The sequence below is a fragment of the Mastigoproctus giganteus genome, chromosome 11 (assembly GCF_048544385.1).
Source record: "Mastigoproctus giganteus isolate SK-2022 chromosome 11, ASM4854438v1, whole genome shotgun sequence".
Taxonomy (NCBI): Eukaryota; Metazoa; Arthropoda; class Arachnida; order Uropygi; family Thelyphonidae; genus Mastigoproctus; species Mastigoproctus giganteus.
In genome coordinates, this window is record NC_143585.1 from 91,771,399 (window position 1) to 91,786,849 (window position 15,451).

At 36.0% G+C, this 15,451-nt stretch overlaps 1 protein-coding gene across 1 annotated transcript in view; it reads left to right on the forward strand.

Moving 5' to 3' along the window:
• Positions 1-15,451, forward strand: part of LOC150078257 (protein TRC8 homolog) — a 169,123-nt gene that overhangs the window by 537 nt on the left and 153,135 nt on the right. The gene's annotated exons all lie outside the window — the stretch shown is intronic.

The window sequence follows — 15,451 nt, forward strand, 5'->3', positions numbered from 1 at the left end:
GGTAATAGCAGTTTGTGTTTAGATAAAAAAAAAAAAAAGGAAAAAAAAGGCTTTTCTATATTATTCCAAATTTCATTACCCATAATCACTTTCATTATTCTCTGTAATAAAGTGTTAATTAAGTTCAACTCATGTTGATCAGCTCTTGCCTAACGATTAACAGCATAATTTAATACAGAATCTATGAAAGCAAAATAAATAACTTTAGTAGGTGCATCCAACTTCTTTCTAATGTGATAAAATATGTAAACAAAAAACCCAATTCTTAGACTCAAATAATATGAGTGGGCCAATCAAAAGTGTAGTTCATCCACAAACTAAGGTATTTATAAGACACCATTTCCACAGATTCACAAGTATACTGCATTTGTTGATTAGTATGTAAACATTTATGATTATGAAATATTATTTTAGGAACATTAGCTAAGATATTATGTGAGGGTTTAATAACATAACATTTGTTTTAGATTGGTTCATGACTAAATTATTATCATAAGCCCATAACTGCAATTTAAAAAACTCCTTCTGTATCAGATTTATCATGCAGTCAAAATTTTTACCAGTGAAATATAAAAGTAAATCATCTGCATACATTTTCACTTTAACAGTAGTCATATGATCAAACATCATTCATGTATAGATTAAGCGATATAGGACTAGTAAAAGAGCCCAGAGGTATTCCCTTTCTGACTAACATATTTTCATTGGATACATTACCAACCTTAACAGTTACTTTTCTGTTCTTCAAGTATTGATTAAATATCTTATGTACTTTGTCCTTAAAATCATAAGCAAAAGTACATCAACATTAACCAGGTCAAAGGCCTTTACTGAAATCAATAAATAGTAATAAAATTAAATTGTTATTATGTAAGTGCATACTGAACTGTGCACACAATTCAGTTAGTATATTTTGTGAACTTTTACCCTTTTGATAAGAAAAAATATTATTGCTCAGAACAGAACATTTATTCAAGAATTAGTTAATCTGTCTCATTATTGTTCGATGATTTCATTAAGAACAGATTGAATACTAATGGGTCTGTAATTATTTGAATCTTGTGGTGATCCTTTAACCAAGAGAGTCACTGGATATGTACCTGAATCAATCATTTTAATGAGTATTCTCATTAAAATGACTGAAATTTTTGCAGCAATGCTTGCTGCAAAAATATCAGCATTATTTTCAACTTCCTTCACTGATATATTATCAACATCTACTGATCTCTCCTATCCCCAAGACTCTCTACAATACTTTTAATTTCACTGAGAGTGAGTTCCATCAGATAACATAAGTTGGGCACAGACATTATAAGGCATACCATTACCAACATTCAAATGACAATTAAAAACATCAGATATGTCAAAATTAATAAATGTATGAACAAAATTTTGAGCCAATGAATAGCTTACATTATGATCATATGGATCATTTAAAAGAGCATTATAATGTAAGCACTTCGTGGCCTATCATGTATAATTTTACTTATCACTTGCTATTTCTTTTTAGAGTAATATTTTTATCATTAAATACCCCTTTATAGAAAAGTTTTTTGCTTTAAAATCATGATTTTATTTCTTAAAACCTTGTACTCATCGTAGTGTGTCTTCAGAGTTGGGCAATTTCTAAATTGTCTCAAGAGCTTAATCCTTTTGACCCATCAACATCTTAATATCATTATTCATCCATTGCTTATCTCTATTAATTCTCACATTTTGTATGTCGCTGCTTAAACTCACGCATGTGTTTCTTTTTCTTTGTCATAAATTTCTAATTGCCTGTAGTTCTATAAATAAGATCATCCAATTTTATGCTGCCATTACTATTATTATATAATAATACATTATTTAAGTAGGTCTCTTAACTTTTGTAAGTTTAATTTACCAACAGCTTCATAATTAATTCTCATACTAATGGCATTTAAGGTATTAAAAGGTTTATCCAAATGAATTATAGAGGCTACGAGATTATGGTTAAAGAATTCAGTTGTTAAGATTACAGAAATAACTTTATTCAATTTTATATTAGTACATATATTATCCAAACAAGAGTTAGTTGAACCTATACCAGTATGTTTTCTTATAACAAAGTGATTCTTGTACTGCTTCTATTGGAATGAGCAGCAGCCTGGAAAACAAGATGCGGGATATTTCAGAGACTGCTGGGAGTCATTGCAGTACAAGTAAACACATGGATTGTGTTAGGGTAGCTAAGAACAGGAACATGTATACTTGCGTGAACACCAATATACTAGGTGTTTGGTAAATAAATTTGATGAATTTGAGGTATTGCTCAAAACATCAAAGGCAGATATTGTTGGGATATCAGAGATGTGGTGTCACACAGATATAAGGAATGCAGAACTGGAATTTGGGGAATACAATGTGTACAGAAAGGATAGACAGGAAGGGAGGAGGGGTTATGCTATTAGTTAAGAAACATAAAATCCAAGGAAGTGAAGCCAGTCGACATCGCTGGACAGTGCAGTGTTGAGTCAGTTTGGTGTGACATAAGCATTGGGAGATCAAAATTAAGAGTAGGAGTGTACTATAGGCCTAATGACTCAGATGAGTATAATAAGAAACTGTACAGGGAAATAGAGTGGGCCAGTAAATCAAAGAGTCTTATAATGGGGGATTTTAATTTCCCAGATATTGACTGGAATTTGTGGGTTGGTCACTCACACACTAGCAAGGCTTTTGTGTATTTATTGGATGATTGTTTTCTACATCAGCATGTTCAGGAAGCAACTAGAGGGAGTAATACTCTTGATCTGGTTAACTGTAGTGATTCTTCATACATTAAGAATCTGCAGATAAAGGAACCACTAGGTGGCAGTGATCAAAGTGTGATGAACTGGGATGTACTCAAAGAGGTAACTACCATCAGGGGTAAAGGGAAGGGTTTTTGCTTTCGTAAAGGCGACTATGATGGTCTGAGACAGTATTTAAAAAAAACAGCAGAGTTCTTTACTTATGTAAACTCTAGAAGGAAGGGGATGAATCAGATTGGTCCACTTGATATTGAAGGGTCAACTGTTGATGACCCTGCTCAGGTAGCTAACAAACTAAATGAATATTTTGCATCGACATTCACACATGAGGAGTTATTCAGCGAGGGGAATGCCAGAGGTGTATTCAACTCTAGCAGTAAGCTACAGAATCTTGAAATAACTGGGAGTAAAGTGGAGGAGAAACTGTTGAAGATAAACACAAGAAAGGCACCCGGGGTGGATGGGATCTATCCAGTTATATTAAAGGAGGCAGCAAAGGAAGTAAGCAAACCCTTAGCCATAATTATGAGAGCTTCCTTGGACTCAGGGGAGGTACCCATAGACTGGAAATGTGCAAATATGACCCCAATTCACAAAGGAGGATCAAAGGCTGACACAAGTAATTATAGACCTGTGAGCTTAACTTCTGTTCCAGGAAAATTAATGGAGGCACTGGTTAAAGAAGCACTGCAGGATCATTTAGACAAGACTTCAGTTATAGCTCGGAAACAGCATGGTTTTGTTAAGGGGAAGTCTTGCCTGACCAATTTGATTGGATATTATGATGCAGTCACAAAAGAACTGGATGCAGGGAATAACTTTGATATTATATACTTGGATCTCAGAAAGGCTTTTGATACTGTTGCACATGGAAGACTGCTACACAAATTGGAGCAGTGTGACATTGGAGGCAAATTGCTGCTATGGATAAAGGGGTGGTTGAGGGGGAGAAGACAGAGAGTGGTAATCAATGGACACTGCTCATCGTGGACTAATGTTATTAGTGGAGTCCCTCAGGGCTCAGTGTTGGGTCCATTATTGTTTTCTGTATTTATAAATGATATTGATGATGGTATATCAAGCTTAATGTCCAAGTTTGCAGACGATACAAAGGTTGGCAGGGTTGTCAAGGACACTACTGACACTATGCTGCTGCAACAGGATCTGGAAAGGTTGAGCAGATGGGCTGAGAGGTGGCAAATGAAGTTTAACATTGACAAATGTAAAGTACTACACATGGGAAACAGCAACCCCAGAGCAACGTATCAACTCTGTGGTACTACACTGACAGTGAGAGAATGAAAGGGACTTGGGGGTGGTTGTGCAGTCAGATATGAAGTTCTCTGAGCAGTGCAGACGGGCTGCAAGAGTAGCTCATGGAGTATTGTCAATGATATACAGGAATTTTTCCCACAGGGATAAGGAGGTGATTATTCCCTTGTATAAGGTAATGGTCAGGCCACACCTAGAGTACTGTATGCAGGTCTGGAGGCCTCATTTCAAGAAGGATGTAGAGCTGCTGGAATGAGTACAGAGAAGGGCAACAAGATTAGTGAATGGAACAAAGGGGTGCTCTTACGAAGAAAGGCTTAAGTTTTGCAAATTACAGTGTCTGGAGACTAGGTACCAGCGAGGTGATCTGATAGAGCTGTATAAAGCCTTGAATGGTTTGAGCATGCTCAATGCAGATGAGATTCTTCCTCTTGATCAGAATAATCACCTGAGAGGACATAAATTCAAATTGAGGAAAGACAGATGTAGTGTAAGGACCCATCCTTACAATAAATTATAAAGTTTGTTAAATATTGGAAGAATTAATTGTGGCGTATATAGTTAGTTTCAGTCAAGTATCATTTGTTAAGAAACACTGAAATTCGAAGGTTAGTCCAAACACACCCAGTTAGTTAAATCTCGGTTGTAAAGAATTCCTTAAGCGAGTCAGTAAAAGTAATTATAATGGACCGAAACAAATCCCACTTAAGACAGGAGCATATACTCTATAGAAAGGGCACTGAGTGCGGAAGTGGCCCTATTAATAAATTTCACGGTTCGACCTCTAGCAGGTGTGGTCGACGTAGTAATGGGGGTGAGGTCACAAAGAAAGCCTGAAACTCTCTTAGCTGACCGGAACTTACGTTTAATTTCTAGAATGTACCAGTAATTTCCAGACTAACGGAAGTTCGGTCACACTAGGAAAAAGAAAACACGCTCACGGAAATGAAGGGAGACGAATAGGATCACGAAGGAAAGGATGGGGAAGTCAACGATTGGCCAGGAGAAAGTGGTGGGAATTTTGAGAGAAAGGAGAGAAGGGAAAAAAAATTGATACTGGGATCATTCGGAGAGGAGTTCTTGTGGTGGAGAGAGTGAGAAGAGGAGTCGTGATCTAAGTTGGGTGGTGGATGCAGTCCTGGGGAGATGGAAGCTGTAGTGGGAGAATTTATTATAAGAATTTATTTGTGAAAGTCTAGAGTCTGAAGTATCGTTCCCTTGAAGAAGTTAATGCAGTCTATGGAGGAAGAATGGTGAAACGCCCTAGAGGCAAATTTCTCGATTGAGCAGTTGAGTGACTAGTCGACCCGGAAGGTATCCCAGTCCTCGGACGCAACGCAGATGGAGGAAGAAAGGAGATAAGATCCGGTATTATCTTCAGCCGTGCAGTACCCGGTAGAGAAACCCAGGATAGATTACTGTGTTCCCCGGATGAGCAACCTTTCGTTTTCCAGTCCTCACCCCGAGCAGATAGGAAGAGAGACCCAGCAGGGAGGAATACCAGACCATTGCGTAAGTGCTAGAATAAGTACTGAGAATATAATTTGTAAAAAAGGGAAACTAATTTAATAATGAAAAGGACTCTAGGAGGACGCTATAAATTTTAAGAGAGAATGTCAAAGTACTAACTATATATATATATATATTTGAACGAGTGTAATACTTAAGGAGTGATAATTTAATTTAGTATAGAGATCAGAGTAATGCAATTTAAGAGTAAGTTAATCTGTAGTAGGAAGTAAAAATTTTGTCCTTGAATTATTGTGAATGTTAAATTGCTGTGAGTATGACTTATTTGGGGTAGAAAATGATTAAACAGGTAAACAATTAAATGAGCATCTAGCCCTAATTATGAAATAGTGGATTAATTGAACGGAAAGGTAACTAAGTAAATCGGTTGGATATTGTTGACTGTTGACATGTTTGCAAGGAAGGATTCTTGAATGAATATATATGTATTTCCTAATAAGTTGGGAAACGAGCACTTATGAAATTATATTTTTGTCTGTTCATTGGCTGATGGTGGTTTATTGACTTACATGGACTGTTAAGGAGCAAAGAGACAGATTGTGCGTTGTGAGGGGTAATAAATGCCCGGACCTACTGAAATCTTTGTAGAGCAACATGAAGAGACACAATGATATATATATATATATATATATGTAGATATATATAAGTATTAGGATTTAGTAGTTCTTTTGATAACTATATACGCCACAATTAATTCTTCCAATATTTAACAAACTTTATAATTTATTGTAAGGATGGGTCCTTACACTACATCTGTCTTTCCTCAATTTGAATTTATGTCCTCTCAGGTGATTATTCTGATCAAGAGGAAGAATCTCATCTGCATTGAGCATGCTCAAACCATTCAAGGCTTTATACAGCTCTATCAGATCACCTCGCTGGTACCTAGTCTCCAGACACTGTAATTTGCAAAACTTAAGCCTTTCTTCGTAAGAGCACCCCTTTGTTCCATTCACTAATCTTGTTGCCCTTCTCTGTACTCATTCCAGCAGCTCTACATCCTTCTTGAAATGAGGCCTCCAGACCTGCATACAGTACTCTAGGTGTGGCCTGATCATTCGGAGAGGAGTTCTTGTGGTGGAGAGAGTGAGAAGAGGAGTCGTGATCTAAGTTGGGTGGTGGATGCAGTCCTGGGGAGATGGAAGCTGTAGTGGGAGAATTTATTATAAGAATTTATTTGTGAAAGTCTAGAGTCTGAAGTATCGTTCCCTTGAAGAAGTTAATGCAGTCTATGGAGGAAGAATGGTGAAACGCCCTAGAGGCAAATTTCTCGATTGAGCAGTTGAGTGACTAGTCGACCCGGAAGGTATCCCAGTCCTCGGACGCAACGCAGATGGAGGAAGAAAGGAGATAAGATCCGGTATTATCTTCAGCCGTGCAGTACCCGGTAGAGAAACCCAGGATAGATTACTGTGTTCCCCGGATGAGCAACCTTTCGTTTTCCAGTCCTCACCCCGAGCAGATAGGAAGAGAGACCCAGCAGGGAGGAATACCAGACCATTGCGTAAGTGCTAGAATAAGTACTGAGAATATAATTTGTAAAAAAGGGAAACTAATTTAATAATGAAAAGGACTCTAGGAGGACGCTATAAATTTTAAGAGAGAATGTCAAAGTACTAACTATATATATATATATATTTGAACGAGTGTAATACTTAAGGAGTGATAATTTAATTTAGTATAGAGATCAGAGTAATGCAATTTAAGAGTAAGTTAATCTGTAGTAGGAAGTAAAAATTTTGTCCTTGAATTATTGTGAATGTTAAATTGCTGTGAGTATGACTTATTTGGGGTAGAAAATGATTAAACAGGTAAACAATTAAATGAGCATCTAGCCCTAATTATGAAATAGTGGATTAATTGAACGGAAAGGTAACTAAGTAAATCGGTTGGATATTGTTGACTGTTGACATGTTTGCAAGGAAGGATTCTTGAATGAATATATATGTATTTCCTAATAAGTTGGGAAACGAGCACTTATGAAATTATATTTTTGTCTGTTCATTGGCTGATGGTGGTTTATTGACTTACATGGACTGTTAAGGAGCAAAGAGACAGATTGTGCGTTGTGAGGGGTAATAAATGCCCGGACCTACTGAAATCTTTGTAGAGCAACATGAAGAGACACAATGATATATATATATATATATATATGTAGATATATATAAGTATTAGGATTTAGTAGTTCTTTTGATAACAAGGTTGACTGTAAATTACAAGATATATACACATTTAAAAATTAGTAAAATAACAAGTGTCAAACTAAATACTGTATTCTGTTAAAGGTTATTGTAATTTTCTTATATATGACATGACAATAAAAAAAATTTATATTCTACATTCTTGTGTGTGTGTCTGTCATTTCTAAACTGAGCCAGTCCAGTGGGAGAATACCTAATATATTTGGGGTCCCCGTGAGTCTGGGAATTTTCTGAAATCAATCAAGTCAGGTGTTAAAGTGGGAGGGGTTAAAAATAAGGGGATATAAAAAAAATATAGCTTAATATAATATAATTGTAGGCCCATTTGAGCAATAGTATTTTCAAAATAATAAAACTAATTCAAATCCCCCCCCCCACAGTAGGATAGACGTGCGGAAATTTGCCTTTAGCCAGCGGGTGGTTGGTTGGTGGAACAGACTTCCATCCCTTGTAGTGGAGGTTGATAGCCTAAATAAGTTTAACGCTCAGCTGGACAGGTATTTTGAACGAACAGAGGGGTGAAGTGGAAGTGGTTTTTTTTTTTTTTTTTGGCTGATGCTGCATAAGCTTGCTTTCTTGCATCAAATGCCTCTACTAATGCTAAATTCTATACAGTGGGACCAACTGAGGATGTTACCAACAGCAAATTCAAAATGGGAAGCATTCAAAGAACTTATCTTGGAAGCTTCTAGGGTTTACATACCAACTAAGAAATGTTGTTCAAGGTTTAGGCCTAAATGGATGTCAGATGAACTAATAAGACATATGGCAGAAAAGAAAAATGCATGGGATACATATAAATTAATGGATGACATGGAAGCCTATGATAGATATAAGCTGGTCTGTAACCAAGTCACAAAAGAGATTAGGCAGTCAAAGGCAGATGATGAGACATCCTTGGCAAAGGATGCAAAGAAAAATAGAAAAGAGTTCTTTACCTATGTAAATGCTAGAAGAAAAGGGATGAATCAGATTGGTCTACTGGATATTGATGGTTCAACAGTTGGGTATCCTGCTCAGGTGGCTAACAAACTAAACGAGTATTTTGCGTCTACATTCACACATGAGGAGTTATTCAGGAAGGGGAATGCCAGAGGTGAAGTAAACTCTGGCAGTGACCTAGATGATTTTGTAATAACTGAGAGGAAAGTGGAGGAGAAATTGTTGAGGATATACATAAAAAAGGCACCCGGGGTGGATGGGATCTATCCAGTTATATTAAAGGAGGCAGCAAAGGAAGTAAGCAAACCCTTAGCCATAATTATGAGAGCTTCTTTGGACTCGGGGAGGTACCCATAGACTGGAGATGTGCAAATGTGAGCCCAATTCACAAAGGAGGATCAAAGGCTGACACAAGTAATTATAGACCTGTGAACTTAACTTCTGTTCCAGGAAAATTAATGGAGGCATTGGTTAAAGAAGCACTGCAGGATCATCTAGACAAGACTTCAGTTATAGCTCAGGCACAGCATGGTTTTGCTAAGGGAAAGTCTTGCCTGACCAATTTGATTGGATACTATGATGCAGTAACAAAAGAACTGGATGCAGGGAATAACTTTGATATTATATATTTGGATCTTAGAAAGGCTTTTGATACTGTTGCATATGGAAGACTGCTGCACAAATTGGAGCAGTGTGGCATTGGAGGCAAATTGCTGCTATGGATAAAGGGATGGTTGAGGGGGAGAAGACAGAGAGTGGTAATCAATGGACACTGCTCATCATGAAGTAATGTTATTAGTGTAGTTCCTTGCGGTTCAGTGTTGGGTCCATTGTTGTTTTCTGTATTTATAAATGATATTGATGATGGTATATCAAGCTTAATGTTCAAGTTTGCAAATGATACAAAGGTTGGCAGGGTTGTTAAGGACACTACCAACGCTATGCTGCTGCAGCAGGATCTGGAAAAGTTGAGCAGATGGGCTGAGAGGTGGCAAATGAAGTTTAACATTGACAAATGTAAAGTACTACATATGGGAAACAGTAACCCCAGAGCAACGTATCAACTCTGTGTTACTACACTGACAGTGGTAGAGAATGAAAAGGACCTGGGGGTAATTGTGCAGGCAGATATGAAGTTCTCTGAGCAATGCAGACAGGCTGGAAGAATAGCTCATGGTGTCTTGTCAATGATATACAGGAATTTTTCTAGTAGGGATAAGGAGGTGATTATCCCCTTGTATAAGGCAATGGTCAGGCCACACCTTGAGTACTGTATAGAGGTCTGGAGGCCTCATATCAAGAAGGATGCAGAGCTGCTGGAACGAGTACAGAGAAGGGCAACAAGATTAATGAATGGAACAAAGGGTTGCTCTTACAAAGAAAGGCTTAAGTTTTGCAAATTACAGTGTCTGGAGACTAAGCACCAGCAAGGTGATCTGATAGAGGTGTATAAAACCTTGAATGGTTTGAGCATGACCAATGCCGATGGGATTCTTCCTCTTGCTCAGAATAATCACCTCAGAGGGCATAAATTCGAATTGAGGAAAGACAGATGTAGGATAGAAGTGCGGAAATTTGCCTTTAGCCAGCGGGTAGTTGGTTGGTGGAACAGACTTCCATCCCTTGTTGTGGAAGTTGATAGCCTAAATAAATTTAAGGCTCAGCTGAACAGGTATTTCGAACGAATGGAGGGGTGAAATAGGAGAAGTTTTTTTTTTTTTTTTTTGGCTGATGCTGCATAAGCTTTCTCTCTTGCATCATATGCCTCTACTAATACTAACACCAAAAATAGATGGCCGTAACCATTCACATTTAATACAGCACAATAATTTTGAACGTTTCTGTCATATAAATAATTAAATAAATTACTATTCAAGTTACCAATTATAATACCTTCAGCAGAATCTAAATCTTTATTCACTAAAACTGTATTTTCACATTCATTAATAAAACTCACAACAGATAAAGAGGGTGGTTTATAGATAAAAATTATATGCCCCTCTGTGGCCTATCGTTTTATTATATTAATTGTGTTACACACACTAACTGTCATATTATCATTGTGACCGATAAGCTTATTACATATATTTTCACAGTATGTGATATTTAAATTTTATTTAATACACATATAACATGTTATAAAATATAATTAAATTATAATATTTTACTATCTCTAAAATTAAACTCACATACAAACCCATCAATTTTATAATTACCAATTTCAATTCCATGTGTATTTACTTCTAGTAATACAATGCAATCAATCTTATCTCTTACACAACTAATATAGTCTAAGAAGTAATACCATTTATTTCTTAAGGATCTTATATTAACAGCAATAATATTAAAGTTTCCTAAACAACCGATCTTTTTTTTGCAATACATTATTATTAATAAGTTGAGAAAAAGTTTTAAATTGCAAAGACTCCTTCAAATTCATAAAATAAATACAAATAAGTTAGTCACTTTCATTATACATAAGTTGCACTATGATATCAAGCCCATTCCCATATCATCTTATCCAAATCAAACTGATTAAAGTTACTAGTTATACTAGCTTGTTCATTCTTTCTAATATAAATTCTTCCAGCTCTTACCCATACAAATTTAAACTCATCTTTTATTCATTTGGCTTGCATTCCACAGTAGTTTTTTATAATCAAGGAAAGATGCTTTTTAATTTAAATTGGGCCAGTGGAATTATTATTCAAATTTTCATTATTAGTAATCCTTGCTCTTTTTGCCTCGATATGCTATTGCCTCTTCAAGGAATAGTCTCTAAACTGAAAGGTCACACAGCATTTATTTAAATTTCTATTTTTTTTATTGAAAATATTTAAGTACAGTATAATGTCATTAAGTTTATAGGATGCATCAAGTAAAGTGGCTAACTGAAGAGTAAAATATTCCGGCTCTTGCAAATTACCAGATTGAATACCTGAAATCTCTGTATTGTTAATCAGTTGATTTTGTTCCATTATTTCTATCTTCTGAGTGTTCACCATAATTCTTTTATCGTGACCTTTAAACGTCAGTTCATATTTATTTTGTTGTTTATTCAATGATGTAACCCTTTTTTGTAATTTACTTATGCCCTGCTTTATGCAATCAAAAGACAAATAAATGAAGGAAATGGACTTGCATTTATTATCAACACAGTTTTTCATAACTGGAATCTCCCTGAGTAAATAAAATAAATGTTCTGTTTTCAACAATATTTTTAACATTTTCTCCAATTTCAGCAGAATTCCTTGCAGTGAATCTGATATTTCAACCTGTTTAATTCTCGGAAGATAAAGAGGATATATACTGTCCAGAACCTTGTGAAATTTCTAACAACTCCTAAGAATTATAATCATCTCTAATTTTCAATTCCTTATTATCCTCCTTACACAGCTAACATCTCCAAGATAATTTATTTGCTTTATACGCTCCTTTAAGGAACATCTATAATGATATTTTGATCTGCAGCCATAACAAAATACGTACAGTACTTCTTGCACATCAAGTTGTAAGTTACATTTTTTTAAGACCTTCTGCATTTTAGTAGCCATTGCCAACAGAAAAAAGGGGAAAAAGTTTCTTTTTAATCCTCAACTTCAAAATATTCAAATTAAATTCACACATACAACCGGGAACCATTATAATTTGACAATCGTGGAGCAATCTTAAGACATATCCTATCTAATCTTCTTCTGGTAATGGAATGGAATAATATAATAATTATTATTCTTCTGTAATATATCAGAACAAATTATCTATGGAACTGCTAATTGGTCTTTAAGAAATCAGAGAGCTAAGTTTTGTGAATATCCTATGAATTTAAAGAAATATGGAGCACAATATACTGGTGATAATTGAGGGAACTTTGGCTAATTTGAATTTTAAGTTAAGATCAAGTTATAAATACACATGTACTTTGAAATTAAATTTTTGACTTTGGGAAGTATGATTTTAATTAAATTTTGTATTATATTACTTCCTTGATTTGGTGAAGGCACAAATAATGTTTTGTTGTATATTTTTTTTTTCTGTAATATTGATTATAATATCTTAGGCAATGAACCTGTCACAAGGGTTTTGTTTATTCTTAAGATGTTCTCACAAAGGCATAATTTATTAGTTCTCATAATTGCATTTTTCTTTGTACTATATAATAAAATGTGTTTTATTATTATTATTAGCTATATGGTGCAAGGAAGCCCGAGGCTTATGCTGCACTAATCAAAAAAAAAAAAAATTTCTCAATTACCCTGAGAGAGAGAGAGAGAGAGAGAGAGAGAAGTAGAAGGGGAATCACCAAAAAAGAGAAGAATAATGATATCCAGCTCAGAACCCTGGGTGTGCCAAGGCCATACTCACCAGATATGAACCCTGGGGTTATTTTTTATTATTATTATTATTATTATAAAACAATGATTATAACTTGCTATTTTATAGACTCCAAGCTAAAAACTTATTCTCTCCAGGGTTAGGTGTGTATTAAGCACCAAAACAACTAAGGCTGTCAGTATAATGTATCTTTAATTGCATGCATTCTTCAGTCAGTTGGCTGTTTGCTGGATAAGTTTCTGGGAGAAAATATTAATTAGTTCTTTCCATAGATCAGCAATGAAATTATAAATTCTCTGCTTCCCAACCTGGTTGCCACATGGTTCCATGTGATGATCTTTAAGGCATCAAGCTCACTGCAGTGGCAGACCTGGCAGTTTGACTACTTCCTGAGAGTGACTAACTCAACAGTACTCTAAAAAAAGCTCTAAAATTCTTCACATCACTAACAGGATTTGGACCTTTTCTATCCAGTGTGGGAGGACCCTAAGTATAAGAACTGTGCTACCAGTGGGGTGCTCCTCTAGAATCATAATTTTCTTGGTACAGACACTGTAAGGAGTTTTCTTTACTGTTCTCAGGAAGATTGATTTGTCTATTGCAACAGTATTTTCAAATTAATGAACAGAAATTATTCATTGATCACTCCAGAACTAACCTGAAAGGCACACTCCTTCATGAGGGGAACATTGATGCTTTTGCTCCAATTGCACATTATGTTCAGGAAAGAACCCTTAATGAACTGATTCAAGAGACAGTTGACAGAATTGTGATAAGTATGACATAGGACAAAGAACTATCAGAAAATCACTTTATCCAATGGATTACCATGGTTACACAGTTGATCATACATATAAAATATCTCCCAACAATGCATTTTTTTTGTAGTTGTTGGCGCATCGGCTTCTGTGGCCATAATGCACCTCCCAAGGTTTTTTTTTTTTTTTGCAGTACTTTGATCCAAGCCCGAGGCGGGATTCGAACCCACGACCTTTGGGTTGCTAGGCAGGCACTTTACCCACTCGGCTAGCCCGATCGGCAACAATGCATTGCAGCACGCTATGAAACTATTGTATCAAAGCAGTGTCATTGCCTATCCTGGTGAAGAGGAAATAAGCATTGTACATCACAGCAGTGGTGGAATGTGATGTGAAAGATGAACCATGCTATATGGTCAAAGCATCTGATGGATGCACCCAAATGAAGCATATGTAAAACAATGGTTTCAGCCAAATTATATTGCACCATGAATGGTACAGTACTATAGGTTCTAATACCTCTCGTGTTTGGGGTTTTCATAAAAAAAAATAATTAAGAGTAGTAGTAGTAGTAGTTATGTGATAATATGGAGCTGTTTTGCATAGTTTGAGCTTAGTTTCCTAGTTATCACTTATGAAACTATGAATGCAGCTGTCTGTTTTGTCATTCCAAACAATACTACTTTGATGGAATCTGTACTGCATAAAAATGATTCATGTCACAAAATAGATTCAGTAAATAATGGTTTGAAGAGAGTATTGTATTTAAGCATCCATTTTTAGCCTAGAACCCAAATCTGAACTCTCCTCTTGCATAGGTTCATACAGAAATGATGACAATAAAATTGTGAATATAACTCGCTTGGTTATTTGGTTGTTTGTATAGCAAAAATATAGGTTCACAACTTTATTATATACTGTTCAGTCAAAACATTATGGACATGCAAGTATATCCTCTTCTTTTGGTCAGTATCGCTGTCACACAGTAAGGCATGGCCTCTATAAAGCTTCTGAAAAATGAAAGTGGTATGTCGGACCATGTTGCCTGGATTGCATCCATAGAGCTGTGGTAGAGGATCCAAACCTAGGATCTGTCAAATCTAGGATCTAATCCCAGAGATGTGCTGTAGGATTCATATTCGGATTCGGCAGCCAAGGTGGTACTTATGTTCAATGAATCACTCTCGAACAATACTGGAAAACGTGGCAAGGTGCCTTATCCTGTAGGAACACGCTTGTGTCTGGTAAAATAGTCACTATGAAGGGATGTACTCGATTAGCCACAATGGAGAGATAGATTTTAGTATTCAAAGTATGGTCTAGGGGTATGTGGATTCCAAGAAATTCCCAAGGAAAAATCCCTATACCAAAACACTGCTGCCACCTGCCTGTTTCTGTTAGACAGAACATCACAGTGATTCCTCTCCATAGTTTGTTGCCCTACCCTTCATCTACTGTTCACATGGCATAACAGAAACATGATTTATTGGAAAAGGAAAATTTTTCCAGTCTTCATTGGTGTGATGGGTGGCTGTAAGGAAGGGTTTGTTGGAACATGGACTTGGAAACGTCACTGGTTATCAGCTGGTTAAAGTCTCTGTTCAACCTTTTCACCATTTTCCATCTGTCATTGTGCACAAGG